At 46.4% G+C, this 12,379-nt stretch overlaps 1 protein-coding gene across 5 annotated transcripts in view; it reads right to left on the bottom strand.

Annotated features, from left to right (window-relative positions):
- The window catches only part of LOC109422319 (glycine receptor subunit alpha-4), a 155,968-nt gene that overhangs the window by 67,252 nt on the left and 76,337 nt on the right, over nucleotides 1-12,379 (bottom strand). The window lies entirely within an intron of this gene.

The raw sequence follows: 12,379 nt of genomic DNA on the forward strand, positions 1-12,379 counted from the left end.
TTTTGTGTGTCCCGGAAGCGGCCGTGGCTGTGAACAGCCGCTTAGGCCTTAGGTTAGTCCCTGTCTGGGACAACGAGTGCTCTCGGGGTCATAAGACGTTTCAGATTCTTTTAGGGACTCCTTCGGTCATTCTTTTATTCACGCCTTTCAGACATTTTTTCACTGAATCTACACGACTTTATTTCAGGGATTTCTTCCGAGATTCTTTCAGGGAATTTTTCCGAGATTATTTTATTGAATTCTCCAGGAATCCTGGCGACATGTCTTCATGAAGTCCTCTCGGAATTCCCTCCCTAGTTTGTGATCAGATTCCTTCCGGGATTCATTCAGAAATCCCTTCAGGATTCTTTCAGAGACTCCTCTTGAGATTCTTTCTGGGATTGCTTATCATCTCTTCACTCGTTTAGAGCTGTTAGAAAGTAACGATTATATAAAAGTTGTGTTGAAATTGAGCTTGATAAAATTTTCATATGTTGAGGAACTATATTGATGATTTCTTAGACTCCCATTTTTTTGTGAAATCATTATATTTGAACTTAATGTAGATACTTTAGATTTAAGTTGTGAGACACCTTGGCAGATCAAATCATAACATACAGTTTTTGCCAAAATATTCTAGAAATGGTATGTTTTGGATAATGAATAAAAATACCTCCTACTATGTACACCGGTACTAATAATAGACCAACCCCAGAGCTCCAATCATAATTATCAACCATATTTTTCGTCTGTATGACTCGTATGCCATCGTGTCTAGCGTCCGTGGTAGATTGTAGGACTTTTGACGGAGACAGCATGCTATTGCCGGAATTAAAAATTCAACCAGGCAGCAGGAAATCGGCCTGTTTCAATGACAAGCAAGTTTGTTGGAGAAAGGACGTTCAAGAAAAAGCACACATATTTTTTTTTAAGTTTCCTGGAAATGTTCGATGCCGGAAGAATAAAACAGCTGACCTATAGAATGCATCGTGCAAGAATGTATGCCTGCGTCGATTATTTATGAGGTACCTACCAGCCTATAGAGTTAGAAATGGTTTAGTTGGTTCCCTTGAGCATTACGTGTGAGAGCGAACAATCCGTTTTCGGTGTGCAGGAAACTATGTCCTTAGGGGCTGTCCATAAACCACGTGGTCATGAGGGGGGGGGGGGGGGTGTTCGGCCAATGAGCATTTTGTATGGACGAAAAAAAAAATTTGTATGGACTAATGACCACGCGGGGGGGGGGGGGGGGGGGGTTCAGAAGTCCCAAAAAAATGACCACGTGGTTTATGGACAGCCCCTTACGTGTTTATTAATGCGCATTTCTTGAAGTACGGTTGGGATTATGTATACCTTTGTTATTTTTCTTTGCCCGATGACACAGAGGCCGTCTCTCAATCTAGTGTTTAAAAGTCCCACGGCCTGATATTAAGTCTAATCTAGATTTTCCATATTTAAATCCTTTAGCACTAATTAGACTGTAGAAACATTACTCGATTTATTTTCCTCATTGATTTCAAAATAGATTAATGAAATTACATTCAAGCTGACAATTATTCATACATATGCGTCCTTGCAATATCTGATCTCAATCATCCACCGCAAAAGGAACAAAGCATGTGCATATACCACCGTTTTTAATGTCCAAAACGGCCCTGAACATAGCCATCGTGATAAACCACCCGCACTCTAACACTCACTTTCTCGCTCGGTCGTAAAGGGAGAAAATGCATGTTCTATTGTTTTGCCGTAATTTACCTACATGCAATCAACATTCCTGGCCGGTTCTTATCTTCGCTGCGCTATCTCGTTTGGCAATGAGCTATTATTTCTGGTCATCCATATCCTCGGGTGTTCGGTGCGGGTGGTCGCCCAGGACCACGTTTGGACAGGGAAAATCTGTATGAAATGAGCTGCAGTAGAAAAAAAGTATTCAGGCATACGTAAAGCGTGGAATTCATAGGCATAAATATGTTGGACAATGATCAAATTGAAATTGAAAATTGGGGAAAAAAATATCCACTTGGATCTAGTGAGATTTGAACCCACGTCTCCCTCGCTTGCTAGAGAAGGTCATTAACCAACTTCACCAAGAACAGGCAACAACTCTGTGGCGCCTAAATGGAGGTATGAACGCATATGGCATCTATTTTATCATCTTATGCAACATCTTATACGATTACTGATTGTCTGGGATCATCATTCGAGAAGAATTCGGTGTTTTTTTTAACGATGGGCCGTTTGGGCGAATATGTTCCCGTATTCAACAGCATTTGCAATTGTAACGCCATCTCTGAACCTTATTTTAAACTATACATTTTGCCCCAACCTCCCCCACATTTATTCTCTAGCCGCTCGGACGCTCGGTGATGACCTTTGCGAGATCCCATCCGCAGCGGAAGTGGCCCAGGAGCATAGGAGAACTGTAGCCGTAGACTGCGCAACGTACCCCCACAAACACAACCCGAATGAAAAATCGAACTCCGAACGTCATTCAAAAAGGCGATGCCAATGGAACACATTATGATTCTTTTGCCCCGTTGGGACTGACATTTCGATTTTCCATTTAGTTTAGATGCGATCCCGTCTCTTTTGTCGTGTCGGGCGGCGGAGTTTCCCATCTATCTAGCGTGCTCTGCCGGGGCGATGCGGCGGCTGGTGATGGTGCTTTCTCTTAATCATTAAGTGGTGCTACTGCAGGGCGCCTGCGGCGCTTCAATTTCGGCGCCCATGAATGTTTGGTAGGGTTAACGATCCAGTACTGGTGGACGAAGGTTGCTACAAGGAGTCAGATTTAGTTAGCCTAGAACAAGCATTTATCTGAAGTCAGAACCCCCAATAGCACCCCCGCCCCTCTCACCACTCTTCCCCTACTAGGAAAATTTGTGTAGCACAGAAAACTTTCTAACAAATCTGACGAATTTTATAGTTTTGTCAGGTATTGTTCAGGTATGTTTTCACTAAATTCATTGCTTATTTATTCATTTACAATAGCAATACATAATCAGAACTACAACTAGTAGTTTGGAGAAAGATATTCTTCCAAACCTAGAATGGGAGGACTCACCCTCAACCCGGTACATTGACGAATAGATTGGATCACCAAACCCAAATAAACTGGCAAGTCAGTCAAGGTTAACTGGTTGTCGGGGAAAGCATGCTTTTGATGAGCATTGATTGGTCGTTGTCTTTTGTTTCAGCCGAGAAGGGGATCAATAGAATTTTAGAGGAGGTTTATTTCCCTCTGACACATACCTCTGAACTGAGGTGATTTTTCTCGTTAATTCGTATCATTAGTCTTTGATCTAAAAATCACGTTTGCAGGACTTTTTATATCTCTCCGGAATCACTAAGAACACATTGCATCATAGAGACATAGTGTACATCGCACCGTCAAGGTTAGCTGCGTAGCCTGCAGCAACAAACATCGATGACTCGCTTTGGAGAGTCCACCAAGATAGCATGCTGGTGCTTAGTCAGTTTTCCGTGTGGTCTTCACCACCCCTTTTTTCCTCGAAACTCGGAAGGCGGCCAGGTTCAACCACCACGCCCACGCCCAACTATTTTGCAAGCATCAAGAGCTGATGCTTACGTGCAACAAGATTTGACCTGCTGTAGGCAAGGGTATTACTACCCTTCAGGCCCTACCAGCTGTACCAGAAGGTTGCTGACAGTAGGGTCTCCACTTTTCCAACCGCGAGGTCAGATCCAACCCAGTAGACCGACACGCCACGACAGCAACGTTACCAGGATGTTCTTTCCGCGGCCACCTAATCGCAGTAAGGGTAGATTTCAATCGCAAGGCACCGGTATGACCTACGTAGTCGACTCGAACCCTTGGACCACCTCTTGTACAGTGTCTGAACTACCAGCATAGTTGTCCAATGTTCTGTAGGAATCCCTGTTAACATAAGACAACTATGCTGCACACGGCAGTGCGAAATGTCTCACGGGCGCTATTGAACACGTTCCTTACATCCAGAGTTACTTCTGCACAGTAGCGAATCCCCCTTCTCTTACGCTGCGCTGGAGCGCTATCTTGTTGGTTTTTGTAATCGTCAGAATAGCGTCTACGGTCAACTTCCCCTTCTGGAAGCCGAACTGATTGCTCGAGATACCATTTACACCCTCGGTGTGGCTCAACAAGCTTTTGTGGATGATCTTTTCGAGTGTTTTCCCTGCCGTGTCGATCAAACATATTGGTCTAAATGCTGACGCGTTGGATCTCCAGGTGGTTTCCCCGCATTTGGCAATAGAACTAGGCTCTGCCTCTTCCAAATTTCTGGGAAAACTCCCTCGTCCAGGCATTTCTGCATAGCAGATCTGGGGATCTGCAACAGTGGCATCTCGGGAGTGTCTGCAATAGCTACTTTTAAGGTCAGGTTCGGAACTCCGTCCAGACCTGGGGCCATCCCGGGTAGAGGAAAAGAGCTCAATGATAGCATATTTTGATATTGAGATCAAAATGTGATATTGGTTTGATTGATATAAGAGATAAAAGATCTAAAAATAATATCTGAAATTTACTCCTGGAATATTATCATCAGATCATATTTAGATCTTGTAAGATCTAACCAATAGCAGCAAGTTATTCGTTTGATCTTGAAATATCATATTTTGATAGATGTTATTCAGATGTTCCAGGAACATTTTTTCAGATATTATTTTCAGATCTTTTATATCTTATATCAATCAAATCAATATCACGTTTTGATCGTCAGTACTTCACCTCTACCCGGGTACCTACACTAAGGGACTTTCCTATCTCCGCAAGTTCTACATCGATGACCCTCTCCTTATCGCCTACCCCAGTCCCCAGCTGTCCTACGAAAGGAGGCCAAGGACTAGGATCATGCCCCTCGATGATCCCCTCCAACATCTATGGAGATTGCTCTGTAGGAGTCATTACACCTCTCGTCTTGACCATCACGATTCTGTAGGCATCTCCACATGGATTCGCATTGGCAATCTTACAGAGACTCTCAAAGTAGGTTTTGTTGCTTGCCCTTATTTCGGCCTTTAGCGCGATTTTAGCAGCGTCGAACACCACCCAGCGTTCGTTTCGCTTTTCCTCAGTTCGTGCTCGCTGTATTCGCCGCCTAGCCTGTAGGCAGGTACGGTATACGTATAATGTCATCCACCTTCGAGGGCTTGGCCTTGGCCTAGTCGCTGCTTCCTCTACCAGCTGACTGTTGTTGGTGTAGTTGATTCTCTAACGAACCGCCAGGTGATCCCTGTGAGTGTAGCCATGGTCTACTCTCCAGTTCGAACTACTTAGATCAGGACTACGCAAAGTAACGTCAATAATCGACCCTGCACTGTTCCAACTAAAGGTACTCCTAGTACCGACGTTAGCCAGGTCGACATCCAGTATGGCCAGTGTCTTTAGCAGGATCTGCACCCGCTGGTTCGTGAATCGGCTATCTCATTCCACGGCCCAGGCATTGAAGTCATCCGCTATTACTACCGGCCTTCGCCCTGTCAGCACGGTCGTCATGTAGTCCAGTATCTGTGCTAAGTGGTCGATCGACCACCGTGGAGGCGCATATCAGTTACAGAAGAAGACGTGGTTTAATTTGACGACCACGAAGCCTTATGTATAGTATGTAGTAGACACCAACTCCTGCACGGGGTCCATATCGCCGCCATTTTTTTCGGACCCATCCACGACCCAATTGCCGTTGCCGGCGGGTACTCGGTATGGATCTGAAATGATGGCGATATCCGTCCCCAATTCAGAAACTGTCTGACAATGCAGTTGCTGAGCTTCGTCCAGGTTCAGGTTCTGCAGCGTTACCTGCACTGTGATTTGTTCATTACGGTTTTCGTGAAGGTCGGGCACCTTGGACCATTCATTGGGTGCCCGATGTTCACGGATTTCCCGGGACTAAATTAAATACGTTGGTGGACTCGAGACTCGGCGCCGCATCGCCAGCACAGCTTGCTCCTGTCAGGGTCTATACAGTCCCATGACTTGTGTCCTGGTACCAGACACCTGCAGCAAACCTCCGGTGGCTCATGCACGGTCAGTTGGCATACTGATCAACCCACCTTTAGCTTCTCTACTATGGCGGACATATTTATTTGCGCCCGCCACAGGTAGCTGTACCAAGGCAACCTGTGTCCTTGCCGGGTTTTTCCGTAGCCGAACTCTGCGGTGGCCACCTGCTCCTCGCACTGTTGCCGCAGTGCGGTGACGATCTCTTCCGCTTCGGTGATCTCGTCTAGGTTCTTCACCTTCAGAGTCGCCTCCGCTCTAAGAGCCCTCACCTCGACCCCTTCGCCAAGAACCTCTTTCGCCAGACTTTTGTAGGCGTCGCCCTTGTGCTCCTTGTCGCGCTTGAGCGCTAGGATCAATTTACCTATGCGACGACGTCTAATACTGCGCACGTCGGCTCCCAGATCCAGTTTGGCGTCGTTTTGCATCGCCTTCAAGACGTCCGAGTACTTGGACTGTTTTCTCGCGCCTGGCACCCGCCCTCGTACGTCTTCTTGGTTTGGTGTCCCTTCGCTCCTGCTCATCTAGCGGTTCTTCCTCTTCCGCTCAACTGTCGTCCAAGGGAGGTCCTCCCTATGGTTCGCCCTACTCTGTGGTTAGTATTCGCCTAGCCTAGTGGTCACCGCCAGACTGCTCCTCACCTGACGGCTGCCTCATCCGCTTCTGCGAGTGCTTATCAAAAGCAGTTGCATCCACCACAACTGCCGCTGCTGCAGTTTTCACCAATCTTTCGTGATCTTGGCATCGTCCATTGACTTCCGAAGTCGTAACAGGGCCGTTTTAAAGTCCTTGCTTATGTTGGACTTCGAGGACGCAAAGTCAATGATTTTGCCAAGCTGCTGCACAGCCACCTCCATTGCAAACAGTCCGTCTCGATTTTGGTTGATGGCCGTCCACTGTCTCCCTCGGCTGGCTAGCCGGAAAATGAATCGGAGCTAGCAGCAGCGAGTGTCACAAGGTGCAGACCATTATCGTTGGTAACGGAATGAAGGCTTTCCGTTCCAATGTCAGGTTGAAATAAACACAATAAATGTGCCCGAAACGTCGGATGAAAACATCGTTTTTAATTAAAAAAGACCCCGAATCGAGGTTTAAATTAAAAAAACCCTCGTTGTCGATCTGCGCATTTGCATCTCCGATGGCTATTTTAACCTTTTGTTTTGGACACACTCCGAAGGCCTTATCAATGCCTTCATAGAACTCATCATTCATATCATCGTGTTTATCGTTCGTTGGCGCATAGATGCTGATATGGCGATCGCTTATCGGCTTTTACCGAATAACTCGCTTTATCTGCTTCCCGATCACTATGACTCCACGTTCTGCCCAAGTAACAATTTCTATGCTTTCTGCTCTTAGACATTATTTATTGAGGTTTTATCATGTATTTGATAAACCTGTTTAGGTTTAATGAAGCAGTTCTTATTGTCATGAAGCTTTAACGACACAAGCAACTTAAAAACAATTTGTAGATATCTATACGTCCATAGAATAAAACTTATCTGTTAGTCTTTTTGTCAAGCAAAAACTTTATTGTAAGAGAACTGTTAAGTGTGTCTTAAAACTTGAACCTAAAACTTCCTTCAAAGTCGCATGCCTGTCATATCTTATCGGTCTAAAAACCTGATAGATTGCATAAAGTTGTGATAAAATAATGTTAAACCTTTTCGGAACAACCACTGGAAGCATTAAAGCTGGTTTAGGAGTGTTATTGCAATGTGATCTTATTTTGATCAACAGATTTGATGCTAGCAAATGTAAAAGTAATTAAGCAGGCATAATTATTTTTCATTCGATTTGATGTCAAACTGATTAAAAAACCTCGGGCAGGCTTATTTTTTCTAGCTAGGCTTCCGATTGTAGCCGGGATTTCCGAGGCAACTGATGAGTGGCGGCACTGGTGGGAATTGCATCTTTTGCTCTAGGTCAGACATCGCAGTAGTACATAAAATTGACTTTTATTTGTACACAGAAACAGCCGGTATAAGATTAATTATCATTAAATAACTTACCATACACACGAGCAGACAAAAACGCCTCGAAAAATCACAAAACACTACTAATAATCTGACGAATATACAAATTTTGCAGTTTGTTTACATTTTTATGGCTCTCGTTCAAGCGGTGAGTTCTTAAGAGCATTCAGCCTGAACCCACTTCTTCTTAAAACCTAACAGTGTTTGAGTAGCACTTATAAATATGCGTTAAGAATAAATAGGTGTATGCAAGCCGTATGTTCCGTATTCATGAAGAATAGCAGCTCTAGAACATGTTACTTATACGCTAACTAATCTTAAGCAGTCTCAAATAAATCCAGGAGGATTTAACTTGACGGTATCCATACTTTTCTCACGATTTTCTACTCCTGCTTGCAAATTGTGTACGCCATATTGATGTTTGGGTGGATTTGGGATGTATAATTTTGTAAGCGGAACTAAAATTGTTATTTTAAGTATAACAAAAACTGCAAATTGGCATGGCGCTTCATCTCATTTATCAGCAATTTATTACATTATACCGGTAAACTTTTTATGGCATGAGTTTCTATGTCATGGAAACAGAGTTTTGCTTCATATAAATTTGCAACGGCATATAATTGACACGGCTGACCGACATAATTTTGTTTTTTTTTATCATTATTTTCTTGAAATCCAATCAAATATATTTGATGATTTTAGTTTCAGATTGATTTTAATTATTGGTTTTAATCGTTCATTCAAGATATTTTTCGAACTCTGTTACGGCTTGTTGATCTTTTTGCAACCTACACAACAGATCTTAACAAAGCTGTATAGTAGACTACAAGAATATGCCACAATATTTAGTAGCTTGAAAAAGGTCTTAAGGAATGGTTCTAACAACCTCCTGTAGGGTGGGCCCTTTTGGGCTTTATAGGGTTTTATCACGGGTTTATTAGAGCTGTTAGGATTACTAAGGTTTAAAATGAGTTTTATCAGTTTGATTGTAACAACAGCTTCTGAACTATAAGAAAACTAAAAATGTTACTTGGGTGCCTTATTGTCGCCACTGTAGTAGATGTGGTACTTGAATGAAGTGTTGGCGATAGGATCAACCACCGCTCGGAATTCGCTTTCTCCAGTTTTGGGCCAGCGTATCTCCTGAATAGCTGCCACATTAACGCCGACAATCTGCAGTTGGATCAATCCATTTACTCTTCTATTGCTTTTCTCGGTGTTTTAAGGTTCTCAACAGACTACCTTACCTTACCGGGCCCGCGCTTCCTACATCGCGCTGAGGGGGCTGCATCCTTAGGTATAGCTGACGCGATACAGCATTTCATACTCAGCCGCTGAAAACCAGATCAGACGCTCTTTGAGCCGCACCTCCTTGGTGAACAGACGCTCGGGTAGTACCTTCTCAATCTAGATGAAGTCAGAAAGACAACAGTGCCCAGGCTGCACCACCAGCCAAGCACACAACTCTTTTTTTTTCCTTCTAAACCATAGGGGGATAATCAGCTCAACAGACACCCTAACAGAAGGTTAGGGTAGTGTAGGTCTGAGGCCGTCTTCTACAACAAAAGTAAAAGCCAGGACTACTCTCTCCTCGTACCCACTAAACTATGGTCGCCAAACCCTACGTCTCTCCGGAACCACCAAGAAAGTATTGCTTCAGAGAGGGGCTAGTGCACATCGCATCCACAAGGTTAGCTGCGTAGCCTGCAGCAACGAACATCGATGACTCGCTTTGGAGAGTCCATCACGGTAGCATGCTGGCGCTTAGCTAGTTTCCCGAGTGGTCCTCGCCACTCCCTTTGTCCTCGGAAGGCGGGCAGGGTCAACCCCGCCCACGCCCTACTGCTGAGCGGACATCAAGAACTGATGCCCACATGCAACCCGATCTGACCTGCCCGCAAAGGAAGGGTATCACTACCCTTCAGGCCCTATCAGATGCATCCGTAGGTTGCAGACAGCAGGGTCTCACCTACCCCGACCCTTGCCGGGGACCCCTTTCCAACCGCGGGCTCAGATCCAACCCAGTAGACTGACGCCACGACAGCACCGCTACCGGGACTTCCTCTCCGCGGCCACATAATCGCTGTAAGGGTCGATCTCGACCGCATGGCACCGGTATGACCTACGAAGCCAACTCCGAACCCCTGGACCACCTCTTGTACTGCATCTGGACTAGCCATTCTCCGAGTCCACGCGCCACCTCCTCTGTAGCTCCCAGACGATATGGGTGATAGCCGTTGAAACGGCGTTCCAGCCGAACTCATCCCTACACATCCTCTGGACCAAGTTGTCCGGGTTTGTGTCCTCCCCGCATGTGGCAAGCATGCGGTCACGCATTGTGCGAAAACGCGGGCACACGAACAAAACGTGTTCCGCCGTTTCCTCTAAACCATTGCACACTGGGCATTCGGGAGAATCCGCATGCCCGAAACGGTGTAGATACTGCCGGAAGCAACCATGACCTGTAAGGACCTGTGTCAGGTGGTCCATATCGCCGCCGTTTTTTCTGGTCCCCTCCGCGACCCAGTTGCCGTTGTCGGCGGGTACTCGGTATGGGTCCGAAATGATGGCGATATCCGTCTCCCACTCAGAAACCGCCTGACAAAGCAGTTGCTGAGCCGCATCACAGTGGTTCAGGTTCAGCTGCGTTACCTGCACTGTGATTTGTTGTTCACTGCGGCTTTCTTAAAGGCCGGGCACCCTGGACCACCCATCGTATGTCTGTTTTTCGAGGTTTTCCCGGTACAGATCATGCAGATGGGCGGACTCGTGCAGCTTTGGGCCTTATGACCTTCAGCGCCGCATCGCCTGCACAGTTTGCGCCTGTCGGGGCCTTTACAGTCCCACGACTTGTGTCCTGGTTCCAGACACCTGAAGCAAACCTCTGGTGGCTCGTGGAATGTCAGGTGACATACACACCAACCCACCTTTATGCTCCCTACTTTAACGGACTTTTTGACGTCCGCCACAGGTAGCTGAACCAAAGCTATCTGTGTCCCTGCTGGCCTTTTCCGTAGCTTAACGGCTGCGGCGGCCACCTGCACATCGCACTGTTGCCGCAGTGCCGTGGCGAGCTCTTCCACTTCGGTGATCTCAATGTCCTTGACCTTCAGAGTTGCCTCATGTGTCAAAGCCCTCACCTGCACGCCCTCACCAAGGACCTCTTCTGCCAGCCTCTTATAGGCGGCGCCCTTGTGCTCTTTCTGGCGCTTCAGCTCCAGGATCATCTCGCCCGTACGAGTACGTCTAATACTGCGTACGTCGGCTCCAAGACCCTCAAGCTTGGTGTCGCTTCGCATCATCTTCATGACGTCCGAGTACTTGAACTGTTCCGTCTTGATGACGATCGCGTCGCCTTTCTCGCGCTTGGCACCTGCCCTCCTACGCCTTGGCTTGGCGTCCTGCGCTAGTACCTGCGGATTCTCCTTCTTCTTCCTCTTCCGCTCTACCTTCGTCCAAGGGGGGTCCTCCCCTTGGATCGCCCTACTCTGTGGCTGTTGAGGGCCCACTAGCGGTCGCAACCCCTTGTTCTCATCGTTCCGGGACGGGCCAGCCTTTTCAGGCCACCCTTCCCAGCTTTCCGGGAACCCTGGCTGGGGTCCGACCTTCCGGCATTATTACCGACTTTCGGGGTAATGATTCGCCTGGCCTTGCGGGCACCGCCAGACAGCTCCTCGCCTGACGGTTGCCTCGCCCGCTTCTGCGATTGCTTGCCCCGTTTGTCGCGAGCAGTCGCTTCCGCCTTATTCGGACTTCCTGCGAAGGAGAAGGCCTCCGTTTGGGTAAAATTCGGCACTTTCTCATTTGCAGGCTCCGCAGCTGCAGCAGTCAGCAACGCGAGTGCCGCGTGCTCCTGCTTGGCATCGTCGATCGACGCCCTAAGTCGAAGCAAGGCCGTTTTCAGGTCCTTGCTTATGTTCGACTTAGTGGACGCAAAATCGATGATTTTGCCAAGCTGCTGCTCAGCCACCTCTATTGCGGACCGTCCTTTGGATACTCGGTTGACGGCCCTCAACAACCACCCAGCCAACAAATTGATTCACATAACACTGCTGCAACTGTGCTAAGTGAACTCTTATTCGTCCTGAACACATTGTATAAGATGCACCAAATATGCTCTATTCGCACAAATTTGGAGGCCATATACGTACATTTTAAGAAAACCACTTTGTGCTATACAACTTCAGGCGAATTCATTTGGCATGTAATATAACTTATTTTTATAACTTTGTTTGGCAATATATACGACTTCATTTTCACATGTTCAAATAATTAAAAAAAAGTTTTTAAGCCTCGATACTCCTACATCACGCTCATTAATCAGATACCCTACCACTGTGACAACCACTGATTGTTGTAGGACGTAAAATATAAGCAATTATAAATAATTAGAAGGCTGGTCTGAATGGCTATATGTACCAGTATT

Source organism: Aedes albopictus, chromosome 3 (genome assembly GCF_035046485.1).
Source record: "Aedes albopictus strain Foshan chromosome 3, AalbF5, whole genome shotgun sequence".
Lineage (NCBI taxonomy): Eukaryota > Metazoa > Arthropoda > Insecta > Diptera > Culicidae > Aedes > Aedes albopictus.